The following is a 16,162-nucleotide window of genomic DNA, read 5'->3' on the forward strand; positions in this document are numbered from 1 at the left end:
TCAACTTTAGACCTCATCATAATCCATAATCATACGTAAGGAATAATCATACTCATTACATATACACAAGGAGAGTAATACCATAACAATAACCCAATCAACATATATCATATCTTCATGTCTGTCCATAGCATAATGAACTAACTCACAATCCCTTGCAAAGCTTACTTGTGTAATATAAAAGTAAAGTCCCATACCCCTACTCCTACTAAGTAAACTTATCAAGAAATCACAAATATATTTCAAATCATATTCATTAGCTTATTACATAGGGAGAATAACAATAACCGACATAGACCATGTGAGCTACATGGAATCCGGTGTCATATAACCCCACACCAAAAGAAGGCATCCTACTTGCCTAAGGTAGAACTAATCATATATAGCTATAATGTGGATCCACTAGCTAAGTCCAATGCTGGCACATAGTTATGGGATAGGGAGATTGCTTCTAGAAACCCTGCCTATTGCATTAACGGGAAAGCTTCCATCTGACGACACTCCTTTGGATGACCCAGCATGTTGCATTAACGGGAGGGTCTTTACCATACTTTCCATATCCACTCGGTGCTAAGCATTATTCTTCAATTATACATAATTAGTATGTAATTGTATCTACATGTGAAGGTATACTTTACCCTTCGTTCAATACAACACACTAAATAGCTCCTAGATTCATTTAAGTGAGAACTACCTTTCACCTTAGAATCATTAAAATGTGAATAAACCTTTCACATGATATATATAGTGTTTTATTAGGATTCCCTTTCATTCACCACAACAATGCTACTCTAGTCATAGCACATCATACCGTACATAGTCATATCTTATCATCATGGTCATGTACAACTCATGCATAATAGTATATAAAGGTGAATATGAGAACTAGCCTTTCAATTGACACAATAGATACATCATATTCATATATATGCATGGAGTGTGTGTGCATAATTGTCCTCACAATGGCACAACAACAACAACATTATCATCATAGACACCTCCCTTCTCAAGGGGTCACAACATGTACATAACATCCCAACTCATGCACAATTCTCATATAGTGCATTTAATAATCTTAGACCATGTAAATAAACATTTCTAATATTCATCATTCAAGTACATCATTCATGGCATGTATAGAATCATACAATCATTTGGGGATTATGTGGGTAGGGTACTTCCACAAGAGAACCTCATACAATTCAACATATAGACCATACCATGTTCATAACATCTCATTCATACTCATAACATATCATTCTTAGTCATATCTTGGGTTGTAGGGATGAGGGGCCTTGCCTCAACACTACAATTCATACTAGCAAGTAAGCAGCTCCACCATAAGTGGATCAAACCATTCATACTAAGGATACACAATAAGTAAACACCTCCACCATAAGTGGATTAACAATTCAATAGAAGACTACTAACCAATTGAAAACCTTCAATCATAGCATTCAAGGCTTTCTTCAAGATTCAACCTTATTTTCTTGATATTCATACATCATATATGATAACCTTATAATATAATAATGAATTTCACAATAACATACTAGATTCTCATCGTTGAATCATGACTGAACACAAGCTAGGGTTTAGGATTAAGAAATAAAGGGAAATCATGGGTCTTGTGGGGAATTGTTCAAAAACCATAAGTATTACCTGAATTCATTCACAAACATTCATTATCATAAATAACCATCATAGATCAATGGAATCAATTTTAGAAAGAGACCCACAAATTTGATTGAAAACCTAGAAATTTGGGGAACTTTGAAAACTTAGTTGGAAGGGCCTCTTGGTGTTAGCTAACCAAGAATAAAGGACTCCCATACCTTAGCCTTAAAATCCCACATATTTCGTGATGAAAAGCTTCCAGCTCCTAACCCTAGTTGATCTCCTTCTATGTTCTTCAATGGATGTTTTTGAGAGAAGATTTTTGGGAGGGAAAAGGAGTTGGGGTTTTATTTGTGTCTTGGAATAATTGATTTTAATTGGGTGAGTTTTGGGGTTAAAATGACTTAAATATGGGTCCTAGTCTTGGGAAAAATGAGATATCCTTGAGTTAAAACAATTGGGAAAAGACCCAATAAGTTACTTGCTGGAAACTGCCGAAATGGCATCACTGTAGCCTCCACGGACCGTGATCATCACCACGGCCCGTGAAGATTTTTCAGCCTGACAGTGCTTCCCTATTTCGGGCATAACTTTTTATTCCTACTTTGGAATTCGGTAAACTCAGTGGCGTTGGAAAGGGGACTCAGATACCTTTAATTCTATAGGGGACTCGGATACCTTTAATTCTATAGGTCATGGCACACCTAATTCGTTTTTACCTAAGAGATATGACCATTTGAAGTTGACCCTATACTCTAAGTCTAATAGAAAGCCCTTCACGTGAGGCTCCACGAGCCGTGGTGCTTCTCGTGGTGATGATACAATATCTAGGAAACCTTCCCCTTAACCGCTAAAAAAAACTAAGTAATTGTTTAAGGTACCTTTTAAGGGTCATGGACGGCTTCAAGTCCCTTGAACCCATGAGTGAACTGCCAACTTTCCCAAAATGGCTAAGGCAAAGTTCACGAGGCCCTTCAAGGACAGTGAATTGTTTCACCTCCCTTGAACCCTCTCTTGAAAATATACTTAAGTCAAAATTGACTAAGGCATTGGTTCAAGGAAGCTTCTAAGGAAAGTGAATCCTTTCGCCTCCCTTAAACTTATACTTAGCCAAATTTTTGGACCCTTTTATATCTCCAATTTATACATAAACTTATAAGGTTCATACGTTAGGCTCTAGTTCAACCTACTAGATTTAGTCAAGCCCTAGCTCGGTCTTACTAGGTTTTTATGGGGTGTTACACCATTCTACCACATTTATCAATCGCCATGTAAATCAAACATTATCTATATCTCACTGTGATTATAACCACATACCTATGAGAATAATCATGCAATTTCAACAATTTCTCTCTAATTTATCGGCACGACACTCATACATATACCATTTATACTGCCAACTAGGACTCAAACATACACTCGTATCATCATTTACACTAATTACGCAAGAATTCATCAAACCCATACATCAACACTTAGTTCCACACAACTTTCACAAACCCATATATGAAAAACACCAGTTTCAACTGACCCACACCCATTAGGTATCATCAATGATCATTCATCAACAATAATGCTCAAATTCGACACAATCATAGTAGTTCTAACTTGTTTATTGATAAGTTCATGCTTATAACTAGTTAATAGTAAACTTACTTTGAATAGGGTCAAAGTTTTTGCCCAGAAAGAAAGATAATGAACTCTGACTTGAAATTGTTGACAGACTAGAACTAGGGTTTTGATTCTCTGATGAATTTAGACTTTATGGAAGGTTGAAACCCTTGTTATATCTTTGGGAACCGTTATAGATGGGAGTGAAGAGGAAAAAAACTGACCTTTGGCGCTTTATGAACTGTATAAACGTTTCAAATTAATTTCTCTATGCGCGCGGGTTGGGTCGGGTTATTGTACATATGGGTTATCTACGACGGACAGAGAAGTTGCCCATGAAAGGCACAACGGTTCGTAGAGACGTCCATGGACATGACTTGGTTAGGGACAACTTACCTGAGGTTCACGAGAGGCTAGAAGGTCCGTACAAAGCTTGACGGACAGTGAACTCTTTCGTGAACTCATGTATGGCATTTTCTACTAGCCTCCTTTGGCTGTTGTTGAGGATGATAGGCCGTTAAGTTGCCCGTGATGGGAACCACGGCTCGTGGGACTGCTCATGAAGAGTTGTTTGTACCCAGTTCCTGCAATTGTTAGTCCAAATCCTTCTTGCACACTTCAACATAGTGACTAGATAAAAACAAAGAAAAATGAGGAAAAGGAAATTACCTATTCCAATTACAATCTTGGGTTGCCTCCCAAGTAGCGCACAATTTAATGTCGCGGTGCTACGCATGTTAATCAATTACTCAGACTTCATCAAGCTTACATTCATTAACAATTTTTACTTCTTCCGGAACAGCTAAGTATGCCTTGATTCGCTGACCATTTACCTTGAACCTCTAACCGTTGTCATTCTCAAGTTCAATGTTTTGAGTGTCAACTCAAATCCCTTCACCAGAAATAATGTGGCCTAAGAACGTCGCTAACTGAAGCAAAAATTCACACTTAGAAAATTTAGCATATAACCCTCTATATTTGAGAGTTTGGAGAGCTAATCTGAGATGACTAGAATGATCCTCCTCATTCCTCGAATAAATCAGAATGTCATCAATAAATACGATAACAACCATAGCAGGATAAGGCTTAAACACTCTGTTCATAAGATCCATGAACGCTGTGGGAGAATTAGTCAAACTAAAACACGTAACTAGGAACTCATAATGACTATAACGGGTCCTGAATGTTGTCTTTGGAATATCACTCTCTCATACCATCAACTGGTGCTAGCCTGATCAGAGGTCTATCTTAGAAAAACAAGTGGAACCTTGTAGTTGATCAAATAGATCATCAATTCTCGGAAAACTTATTCTTGATAGTGACCTTGTTCAATTGGCAGTAATCAATGCACATCCTAAGTGAACCATCTTTCTTCCTCACAAATAGAACCGGAGCGCCCCAAGCTGAGACACTAGGTCGAATAAAACCTTTATCAAGGAGATCTTTCAACTGCTCTTTTAACTCTTTCAACTCAGCTGGAGCCATTCTATATGGTACAATAGAGATAGTTTGAGTATCAGGAATGATATCTATACCAAAGTCTATTTCTCTCTCAGGAGGGACTCTGGGAAGATCATTTGGAAAAACTTCTGGAAACTCACTCACTACTGGAACTGACGGAATAGGTGGTGTCTAACACTAGAGTCATTAACTCGGACTAAGTGATAGATGCAACCTATGAAAATTAATCTTCTAGCCTTACGGTACAAAATAAAATGACCCTTAGGCACTGCTAAACTACTCCTCCACTCTATAACTGGCTCATTAGGAAACTAGAACTTAACTACTCAAGTTCTACACTCAACTGAGACATAACAAGCATGAAGCCAGCCATACCTAGAATAACATCAAAGTCAACCATATCTAGCTCAACTACTCCAGTTCTACACTCAACTGAGGCATAACAAGCATGAAGCCAGCCATACCTAGAATAACATCAAAATCTACCATATGATTGATAGAAATGACACAATCACGATAAACTCTCTCATCTAGAATAGACTGACCAACATGTGTGGAAATACTAAAGGTCTCAAAAAGTTGTTCGGGAATAATTCGAACCTCAAAGCAACAAAAGGAGTCACAAAAAATTGACTTGCACTTGGATAAAGCAATTCATATACATAAAAAGTGTCACGACCTGAGCCTACACACCGGACGTGGCCGGCACTTGAGAACCAATTTCGGTCCCCAAGCGAACCCTCATCCTGGATGGCTACAAAAGGAAGACTAACTCAAGCATACAAAAGCTTAAAATTGAAATAAATTCAATAAACTCGAATACTCAACCTTTTTAAAAGTCTGTATAATACTCAAAATAAAAGTAAATACAGAAACTCCTAAACTTTGTCCACCTATGAAGCCTCTATTATTACAAAAGGATATCAGAAAAAGACCCACGACATCTCAAAAATACTAATTGTAAGATAAAGGTGAAGTCCTTCGAAATATAAGAAGGCTCACCAGAGCTGACTGGAATATCACATGACCTCAACGAAATGCCTGTTGATGATCCTGAATACTTGTAATGGTTTAGTATATGGAATGTACGAGCATGTAAGGGGAATTCTAAAGCATAACCATAGGCTTGAACTTGATAAAAAGGAAACATACTTACCTCTTGTAAACTCACTCAACTAAACTCAACTCAAGAAAACATAGTTCAACTCAACTCAGAGAAAATAAGGATCAACTCAATGATAAGATATTCAACTCAGTGAAATAAGGCTGAACTCAATAATAAGATACTGGAATCTTGGTACTCAGCTCTGGATACTCAAATCAATATAAAGAAACAATAAAAGATGCAATATATCGAAAGTTTTGAAGACAATAGATAAAAAATCAATGTATTAGAAAATACAATGTAATTCTATTTGTATACAAGAATACAAAATAAACTTTGTTTGTATATAAAAATACAAAATAAACTCTATGTATATAAGAATACAAAATATCTCTATGTGAGTTTCTCTAACAGACAACCATCACTATGAGCTATGTGATGACACAACGTCTTGCTTCACGCTGCTAGGACCTTCCTATACTTTGCCGGGGTATAGAACCTACTCACTATGTGGATCCACTAGTCTATGCTAACAACATTAAGGAATCACCTAAAAGTATGACTCTTTTCTACCCATGCTGGCTACACAGTTTATGGAGACTTTGAATTATCTGAACTCAAACTCGTCTCTACATCGGTGCTCAATACTACTCCCAAAATATAACTAGCTCATATGTTTATAAAAATGCAACTCTTTATGTGGTTTGAGATTATTACTCAAAGTTCTCTCTTAGAAGAGAGGGTACTCAAAACGATTTTGGAAATCTCAGTTTCCTCTCATCTTAAATGTGAAAACATTTACTCTTGGGAATACTTAGTTCCCATATATCATTTTAAAGAAAATGAACTCAACTTTGCTCTTTCTCAAAAGTATTTCAAAATCATATTATAATATGATCATTGATGACTCGAGAAGTCATACTGCATAAACATTGATGGTATATCTAGATACCATACTGCTCATACATTGATGGTATACTCAATTGTCATACTAATCATGTTTAGAAAACTCTTTTCTCAAAACTCATCTTTACTCTCTCTAAACTCAGTTTAAGAACTCAAGTGTTCTCTTTAAAAAGATTTTTAAAAATTATAAATCAAATCATAGGGTTCATGTGGAATTATGAACATGAACGACTCAACTTAGGGAACTTACTAGAAATAAAAAACCTCAGTATTTAGAACTCAAGACTCAATGATACTTCTCATCTCTAGACTACTTCACTCATAGGGTTCATGCAGAATAATGGGCATGAACAACTCAACTTAAGGGCTTCATGGGTAACATGTATTAGTACCATAAGTAGGAATATAATCTCAAAAGGATTAGGAACTAAATGCTCAAAGACTTAGAACTAGAAGATGCTACTCCTCTCGAAGATACTTAATGTATTGAGTTCATGAGGGATTTATGAGCATGAACGACTCGACTCAAGGGTCTAATGAACATTATGGAACTCATGTATACTCATACGTCCAGACTTACACCTCAATTAAGAGGTATAAATGGTCGAAGTCAATTTATAGAACTCAACGTGAGTTGAGGTCGATCCCACAGAGAATTTCTTTACATAAATGATTTCACTGTCGCGTTTACCCAAATATTGTTATTATTACCTAAAGAAAAATATTACAGAATGTAAATTGGGTTTAGTTGTAAAACCCTAGTAACTAAGATTAAGCAAAATCAAGATTAACAATTAACAAAGTATTAATTCTAAAGTTGTTTCGATAATTATCCGAAACTAGGACTGTGTTCCCTATAACACTTCATATAGTGTGTTTTCGTAAATGAGTTTCAGGCAATTCATCTCTGCAAAATACAGGCGAGATAGATATATCTAACACTTCTCAGTCTAATTAGATAAATTTCACTCAAGCCCTCTCGATCCCAGAGTGTTAACAAGTGTTACCCTCACTTATGATAATGCTAAAGTTCTTTTCTCTCGAACTCAAACTTTGACTCTATTTCTTCAGGTTAATTTAGCTTTTTCCCAACTATCATTTTTCTCTCGAACAAATGACATATACATGCTAACTATAATGCATGCACTCATTAGAATATATGAATAACGAAAGATAAATTATAATTTACAAATATAAATTGATTTCACTCATTTTACCAAATTATACTTAGATTTACGTCATAGATCCATCAATCTCAGTTGTGGTATTTAGCCACTCATGATTTCACGTAAACATTCATAAATCAGAAATGAAAACATTAAGAAAATATATTTACGAAAATCTGCAAATTCACTAAACGAATAATAATTCAAAACCGAAAATCCAAATTTGACACTTGATTCTATGTTAATAGTCCAAAACCAAAGCTTAAAATATTTTAAACTTCGTTCTTCGTTCCAGATAAGATGGGATAAAAAACTATAAACTACCTAATTAATTCAAATAAAGTGGTTTAAAAAGAGTCCTACTCGAAATAGGACTGAACTGTCGGGCACTTCACAAACATTTTGACGATCCGTCAAGGGTTTCATGGTCCGTGAAGCCCTCGGTGATCTGTACTTCAACTCTCAAAACTGAGTTTTTCAAGGTTTGCACACTGTAATCTTTTCATGGACGTCACCACGGGTCGTGGCACAAACCACGGTCCGTATAGGTGCTCGTGGTCTTCACTTGGCTAATTCACTCCTCAACTTCTCAAGGTCTCTTCACTGTTTCAACTTTACGAACCGCATCACGACCCGTCAAAGGTATTACGGTTTGTCAGGTGTCCCGTGGTCTTTACTTGGCATTGCCACAAGTTTCCTTTTCAAAGCCTGCTCACTAGAAAGGCATCATGATCACTTTCATGGACCGTAGTGAAAACCACGACTTGTGAGGCCTTCTGTGGTCTTTACTTGATCCACTTTCAGTTTAACTCTGCGTTTTCTTCTTTTCTTTCCTCTTTCACGCCCACATGTTTACCTGTACAAACATTACCAAACATCATATATACATAAATACACTCGATTCTAGTATTAATCCTTAGTTTTCGAGCATCAAATGTGCCAATATGTCACGACACATCAACACCCTCAACTTAGAACCATTACTTGTACTCAAGTGATGAGAAGAATAATATGTTCAACTGTCAAACATTTAAAATATTTTTGATACTATGCACCACCTATCTCAACCACAAATTATATTCAAAACTATCAATCTAACATGCAAGGATCAATATATGACATCACATTACTCATATTTGACCATGCTTATGCTCGTGTACTACCAGCTAACACAATCTACTATCAAATGCAATCACTGTGTCCTCACACCAAAGAAGTCCCTTACTCATGATAAACTGGGACTAATTTCTACGGTCACACTCTCAAAGAACTTCTAACACTAACAACAAAAGACCATATGGTTGCCCTTGCTTTCTACACTCTATCTTTCAAACACCTGAACTAGGATCACTGTAGGACTTTATCGGCTTGTAACATAGGCTCAGGCTAGGGAATGGATATTTGGGTATGTGAGTGACTAGTTCCTTGGTTCTCCAAAGTTTCATTTGCACACAACTTTTTCTGAGCGATTCCTTGTTTTTCTTCATTTCAGTACATCTTACCAGCCATTATCTTTTTTTTTTTGTGCTTTCGGCTAACCGGTTGAATCTTCTTTTTTACTTCTTCTTTCTATTCGGGTTGCAATCACCCTCAACTTAGGCTTTTGGCCTGAGTTGTGACATCTTATCTTCGGATACCCAAGGATTTGATATTTAATGGGTAAGAATAAAAATTGATTTTTTAACGCTCAAATCGGGTTCAAGTGATAATCTTTTTATTTGGTTGTTTTATTTTTTGCTTTTTAATGGCTTAGCAAAAATGACCTACTGATCCTTTTCTATCTGGTTATTCTCATATTTAAGCAAGACTGCTCGGGCAAGTTCTAGTTTCTAGTCTTAGCATTAGACTTTGAGCAAACCTCACACACATGACACAATACTACACTCTCCAGTTTCTTGGTTCACTAATTTATTTCCAGATTAGCTATGTTTAACACGTGAGTACCTAAGATGTCATCTAAAGAGCCTAACAGTCAAAATTCAGATTAAGGCTATCATGTCAAACATAACTAGTTATTGCACAACTCAACACCAAAAACTTCACAATTTTCTCACAAACAAAAACACAACGAACACACACAAACATAAAGACAACCTCCATTCATTCTAACAGCTAAAATTGCAGGTTGCTCACCACCCCCTCTCCAAACAAAAATACTTTGCCCTCAAAGTCAATAAAGAAAAACAAAACATGGTAGTAAGGAGGGGTCATACCTACGATGCTCTAGGCAACGGTAGTCAGATCAGTGTCGGCACTCTTATCAACGGGTGCATTTTTAGAATCCAGCTCTAGATCAGGCTGGCTACCACTTACTGGGATAGGTGCTCCACTACCAGCTACGCCATCTAACATCGCATCTCGCTGTTGTTGCACAAGTGCTTCTGCTTCTCTTGCTGTTCTTCTCGAAGCCCTGCATATTTTCTTTTGTTGTTGTTTTTCTTCTTTAGATAGTTCAGCAGACAATTCATCATTAGACTCTCTGGCTTTGTGTTTTCTCTTACCGGACTTACTCTTGGGCAGTTCTCCTCAGAAATCGTCAAGTGATTGAGTAGTAGGCGGATCATTGAACAGTTTCATTAAGGAGTATAGCATGACTGGATAGGGCATCTGTACCAGCTTTTCAACCAATTTTGCAACCTGAGCTCGCATCTCGGACAATTGCCTTTTGAACTCTTCAGTATTACTTGAATCGGCAGCCTGCAACTGCCGTTGGACATGGGCCTCCAAGCCATCCATTCTATTTTTTTAAAAAATAAGCTCCTTACGCATTTCATCTTTTACGCGCTTCTCCGCAGATAACACATCGCACTCTATGAGCTGGGGCATCCAGTGGACAATTTGGTCGACCAAAGTCTTTGTCTATTGCTGATCTACAACCAACTTCTCAAGGAAAGTGGTAGGAAGAGTGATATAAGTACCTGTAGCCTGGAAGGTTGAAGCTGGTGGCAGTGATGGTGCCCCCGAAGCTAGCTGTGAGGATTCACCTGACTTAGTATGGCCTTACGCCTGTGGGAGGACTGCTGGTGTAAATGGTACATCCGCTAATGGTCCCACTGCTCCTGATTTTCTCCCATACAAAGGATTGGAAATATCCTAGATTTTGGAAGGTGCAGTTATCTTGGATGCCTCAACCGATTTATCCACCGACTTATTTGGGGTAATGTTCGCCTGCAAATAAAGTTTCCCTATCAGGGAAATGGCAAACCTGCTCGCTCATTCAGTGCTCTGTCTCGCATCTCCGTGGTGATGATCCGACCCACATTCACAAGGTATCCGGCCGTGAGGCAGGCGACCAATGATGCCAGTGATGAAGAAAATATATTATCATTTTTTATGGGTCGCAATTGTTCTCGAACTATGGACCACCAGACCTTGGCTGGAAAGTTCAAGGATGTCTTTGTAATCAACATAAGTGGATCAGACACCCATGCTACCGCTTCTCGATTTGTGGAGATATAGCCTGCAATTCACTGCATGATGCGCTCTCGCAAAGTAGGATTCTCCATCTCCGACTCACTCGTGAAAACATGGTGCTTACCCTCAAATAGTCCTACAGAAGCTTGCACTGTATACTCTGAGCCATCTAACATCCTATTGATTATTTCCTTAGAGATGTTCACGATCTTTCCCCGCACAGTAACTGTGTCCAAATGACCCAATGTGGCAACAACTGTCTTCTGTGCTCTCTTCGTTGTTTCAGTTTCTACAACAATGTTCATTAGAGTGGCTGCGAAAATAGCATAGAACTCTCGATGTAGGTGGCCGGTGTATTCCCCAGAGTATTATTCATCCACTTAAACTGGTGAAGCTTGAAGAGTCGATAAATGTTTGGGAATGCCTGGATGTCTACCATCACTATTCTCGTCTCAGGCATGAGTGGTCTATTTCTGAATCCTTCGACTTATTTACGATTCCATTGTTGAAGAAGTCTTTTGACCTGTTCATCGTCCATATAGATCTGAAACAGTCAATCAACTGCTATCTCACCACTGGGTGAAATTTGTTGAGGTGAACATATTGGACCATTGTATCATCTGGAGTAAACTCATCATCCCCTTATTTGACACCTGGAGAACTGCCCTCGCTGTCTGGGACTTGTAGCTTATGGTGAGTGCTCCTCAATAGTGGTATTTATCTGCACCTCGGAACTACAAGACTCTGAAGCATTACAACTTTCCAATTGAGAAGCAGTCGGTGAGGAAGGTTGATCAGTGTTCTTTCTTCAAGGAGCCATAGTACCTGAACAATGCATACACCCATTAATACACAAATCAGTAAAATAACACACTATCGGGTACTCAGACTTCCCCTGTGTAATTACAACATGAAGTGTTGCCTTAAGAATGCCGACACCCAATCTATCACTGGGAAGGGCCACAAAATCAAAATGCAAAACAGAAATAAAAGTACAGAAAGTAAAACAATATATTTTTTTATGTACGGAAGACAAGACGGGCCATGGTGGGTACCACGGTCCGTGAAGACCCTCAATGTAACAACCCGAGAGCACCCCCAAGTCGCAACACGACGTACTTGACCCTGAAGGGGTCTCATACAAGCCATCTAGAATCATCATAATATAATACATATAAATAATGCGGAAAATTCAAAACTTTTACAATCAAAGTTCAATTTCATTTTTCCATATAAGAAATCATAGTAATCTAGACATTTGTCTCGTACACCATCTAAACCAAAGAATACAAAGTTTGGGACTTAGCCCTTATACATCAATAGAAAGTCTTAATATACGAGATACAACATGACTAAGAAAATAGGAAATCCCGTCCTCGAACTTGAGCAATCACCATCTACTTGGAGATAGAAATCCATGTCTTATTCGAATGGAAGTGAAGTCACCTAGCCGGAACCTACACTCATTAAGTAGTAGAAGGAAGAAGGGGTTAGCACATAATATGTACTAAGTATGGAAACATGCATAAAATCCTTAAACATGATAAAACGGATAATTTAGTGATAAATATGCATTTATTGAGTTTGAAAACCAACGTGTATATCCAACGTGCAACACATGCCACAATCACACTTATAATCATTTCAAGATAATATCAACACCGTAGCAACCCCAAGGAAGCACTTGTGCAATGTATGGTTGGCATCCCATAATACCAACCTTACTAAATACCCCTTTGAAGCTACCTTGGTCATGTACAACATCTTCAAACCTCATTAAAATCATTGGTCACAATTAAGGAAATAGTCATGCATAATACTTTGAATATAAGGAAAGTCATTGACATCAACTAACCATTCAATACGCATGCATATAATACAAAGGAACCAAACTACAATACCTTATTAAATCCACTTGTGCAATGTGGGAGTGAAGTCCCATACCCCCACTCCTACTAAGCAAATTCACCAAGAAGTTATAGCAACATTCGTGCCTCATTCATTATCTTCATTATTTACCGAAAGGTAGCCATAACTGACATAGACCATTTGAGCTACATGAAATCTAGTGTGGTGTAACCCCACACCGAGAAATGTGTTCTACTTGCCTAAGGTAGAACTAAAATGTCTAGCTATAAGGTGGATCCACTAGCTAAGGTCCGATGTTTGCACATAGTTCTAGGATAGGGAGATTACTTCTAGCAACCCGCCTTATGGCATTGGCGGAGGGGTTTCCATCTCATGAGTTCCCTTGTGGATGACTCACGACATTGCATTGTGATATACCGTGAGTTTACGATATTTTTGATACATTTAAATTAAAAGTTATGTGTGTCTAGGGCCATTTTGTATTAGTATTAATGTGTTTTTATCATGTTTACAGGGAATAAGTTCGGACGCAAAAGTTGAGGACATAGCTGAGGAATGTACATAAAAGCCCATCTACGGATGTGATTCACGGACTGTAGGTCCATTCACGTTCTGTAGATGATGATCATAGATAGACTAGTAGGGCATGGAGGAAGATCAGGGAATTCTTGACCAATTGTGGAACCACAGTTGCAATCGATGGACCGTAGATTGATCTATGAACCGTACTAACGATCTGTCAAATGATTCAGAGAGGGGTTCCAGTACCTGATTTTGAAGATTCTGAGTATGGAGCTACAAAGGAGGATCCACGAACTGTAGATCAATCCATGGTCCGTTTTGGTGATCCGTTGTTTGGTTCAGAGATTTGAAGATTTTGAAGTTAGAAATTTGCCTTAAGTCCTGAGCCACGGAAGGGATGTGTAGACCGTAGATCAATCCACGGTCTGTAGGTCAGTATCGTTGATCGAAACCACTTCCTGAAACATTATTTCCTTATTTCGTTTCCTTTTTAGTTAGGACTTATTTTTCTATATATAGGGCCTGTAAACCTCATTTTTAGGGGTTAGACTTTATTACTTTTATTCTAGTTCTTGACTTGGGAGATTAACTTGCAACTTTAGAATTCTTAATTTCCTAAGTTCGTTTTGAAGATTTTGGTTTGGAAATTCAAGTTGAAATTCTGGGTTTATCATTCTCATTACGTAAGTGCATGATTTCTTCTTCTAAAAATATGAATTGTGTTCTTGCTAATATGGGTAACTAAATCCACAACAAGGGTTTTTGGAACCATGATCGATTAACAAAGTATGAAAAGTAACTAAGAAATTCTTAAATAGTGTTGTTGCATGCATTGATAATTCTTTCGTTTAGAAGTCTTTTTAACTAGTACACACGTTAGAACTCGCCTTGTTGCTACTTGCTGGACCAAGGAGGTAGTTAATAAGAAAAGAATTATCAACATAGATTTAGTGTGATACAATCTAATAGTCTAATGTCGATTGGTGCGAGGGTGAAAACTAAGCCATACATCGATGTGATGTCTAATATGAGGTAAATGTAAGGTTTAGTAAATTATACACACGTAGCCGGACCAAGGTGCGGGGTGAAATTCTCCAGTTTTCAGACCAAGGAATTAGAGATTCCTAACTTATCACTTTGCATGTAATACACTAGGAAAGGATTGTTATTACTAGGATTACCGCGTTATGAGCTTATGGGGAACACGTACACCCTAGTTACTTTCTCATCTTGATAACAACTAAAGTTTGAATCTTGCTCATTGAATGCTTATGTAATTTCCTGAATTTGTTTCACAAATCCCCCCACTTTAATTACTTATTTTCAGAAATACATTGACTAAACGAATATAATCGTCAGTTAAGTTTAAGTCTAAACCATATTCCTCATGGGATCGACCCCAACCAACAAGTTGGTTCTTTACTTGATAACGACCGCATATGCTGCTTTAGAGAGGTGTAACTTGAGAGTATCGCATTGGCGAGGGACATTTACCTCATTATCCATATCCATTCGGTGCTAAGCAATATTTCCCAAATTATATGTCATTAGTCTTTGAATTGTATTTACATGTGTGATGGATGTACTCTACCCCTCATTAAATACAATTCATAAAATATCTCAAGGATAAATTAAAGGTGAGAATATACTTTCAACTTTAGAATCATAATTAGTATGTGAGGATAAATTTCACACCAAGATCATGTGTACTCTTGAGAATGGACTTTCAATCAACACAATAGGATCAACATGGTTTATGTACAATTCATGCATAATAATGTGTGAAGGTGCATATGACAACTATGCTTTCAATTAACACCATTTGATTACATCATAATCATGTTTATGCATGAAGTATATGTGTGTGTAATTGTCGTTGCAACAACCCAACAACAACAATATCATCATACTAGACAATACATATAATCTGAAGTGTAAGGGTAAGGGAAGAACTATCTTTCAACAATAACAACTTTACTCATTAGTCATAAGAGATTTACTTTCTAAATGAATCAATAGTTTATACACATCTTTCATTCATATGCACAAACCCTAGCAATTTACCCCTTTTTAATGTCATGAATCATGTCTCACAATTACACCCAAAGATACTACAATAGGCATGGATAGAACAAGATTCAATAACTAAATTCATATAGTAGCAATTCATAATAACCATCTTGCATCAATACACCCATCACAATACTTGAAATTGGGGTCATGGGGGTATTCATGGGTTCAAGGGGAATTTTACAATGAAAATCACCATTAAATATCAAATCATCCATAGTATAATGCAATTAACAAGATGAAATCATTTTTAGGAAGAACACATGGTTAGAATAGAAACCCTAGTTTTTGAACAATATACCAATTTCGAAATTAGAATTTGAAGTGCTTCATGGAGAAAAGTGTTCTGTGAATCAAGGTCCCCATACCTTAATTGAAGCCTTGCCCACGAATTGGAATGAAAATCTTGGAGCTTGAACCC

Source organism: Solanum verrucosum, unplaced genomic scaffold, assembly GCF_900185275.1.
Source record: "Solanum verrucosum unplaced genomic scaffold, falcon-dt-bn FXZP01000783.1, whole genome shotgun sequence".
Lineage (NCBI taxonomy): Eukaryota > Viridiplantae > Streptophyta > Magnoliopsida > Solanales > Solanaceae > Solanum > Solanum verrucosum.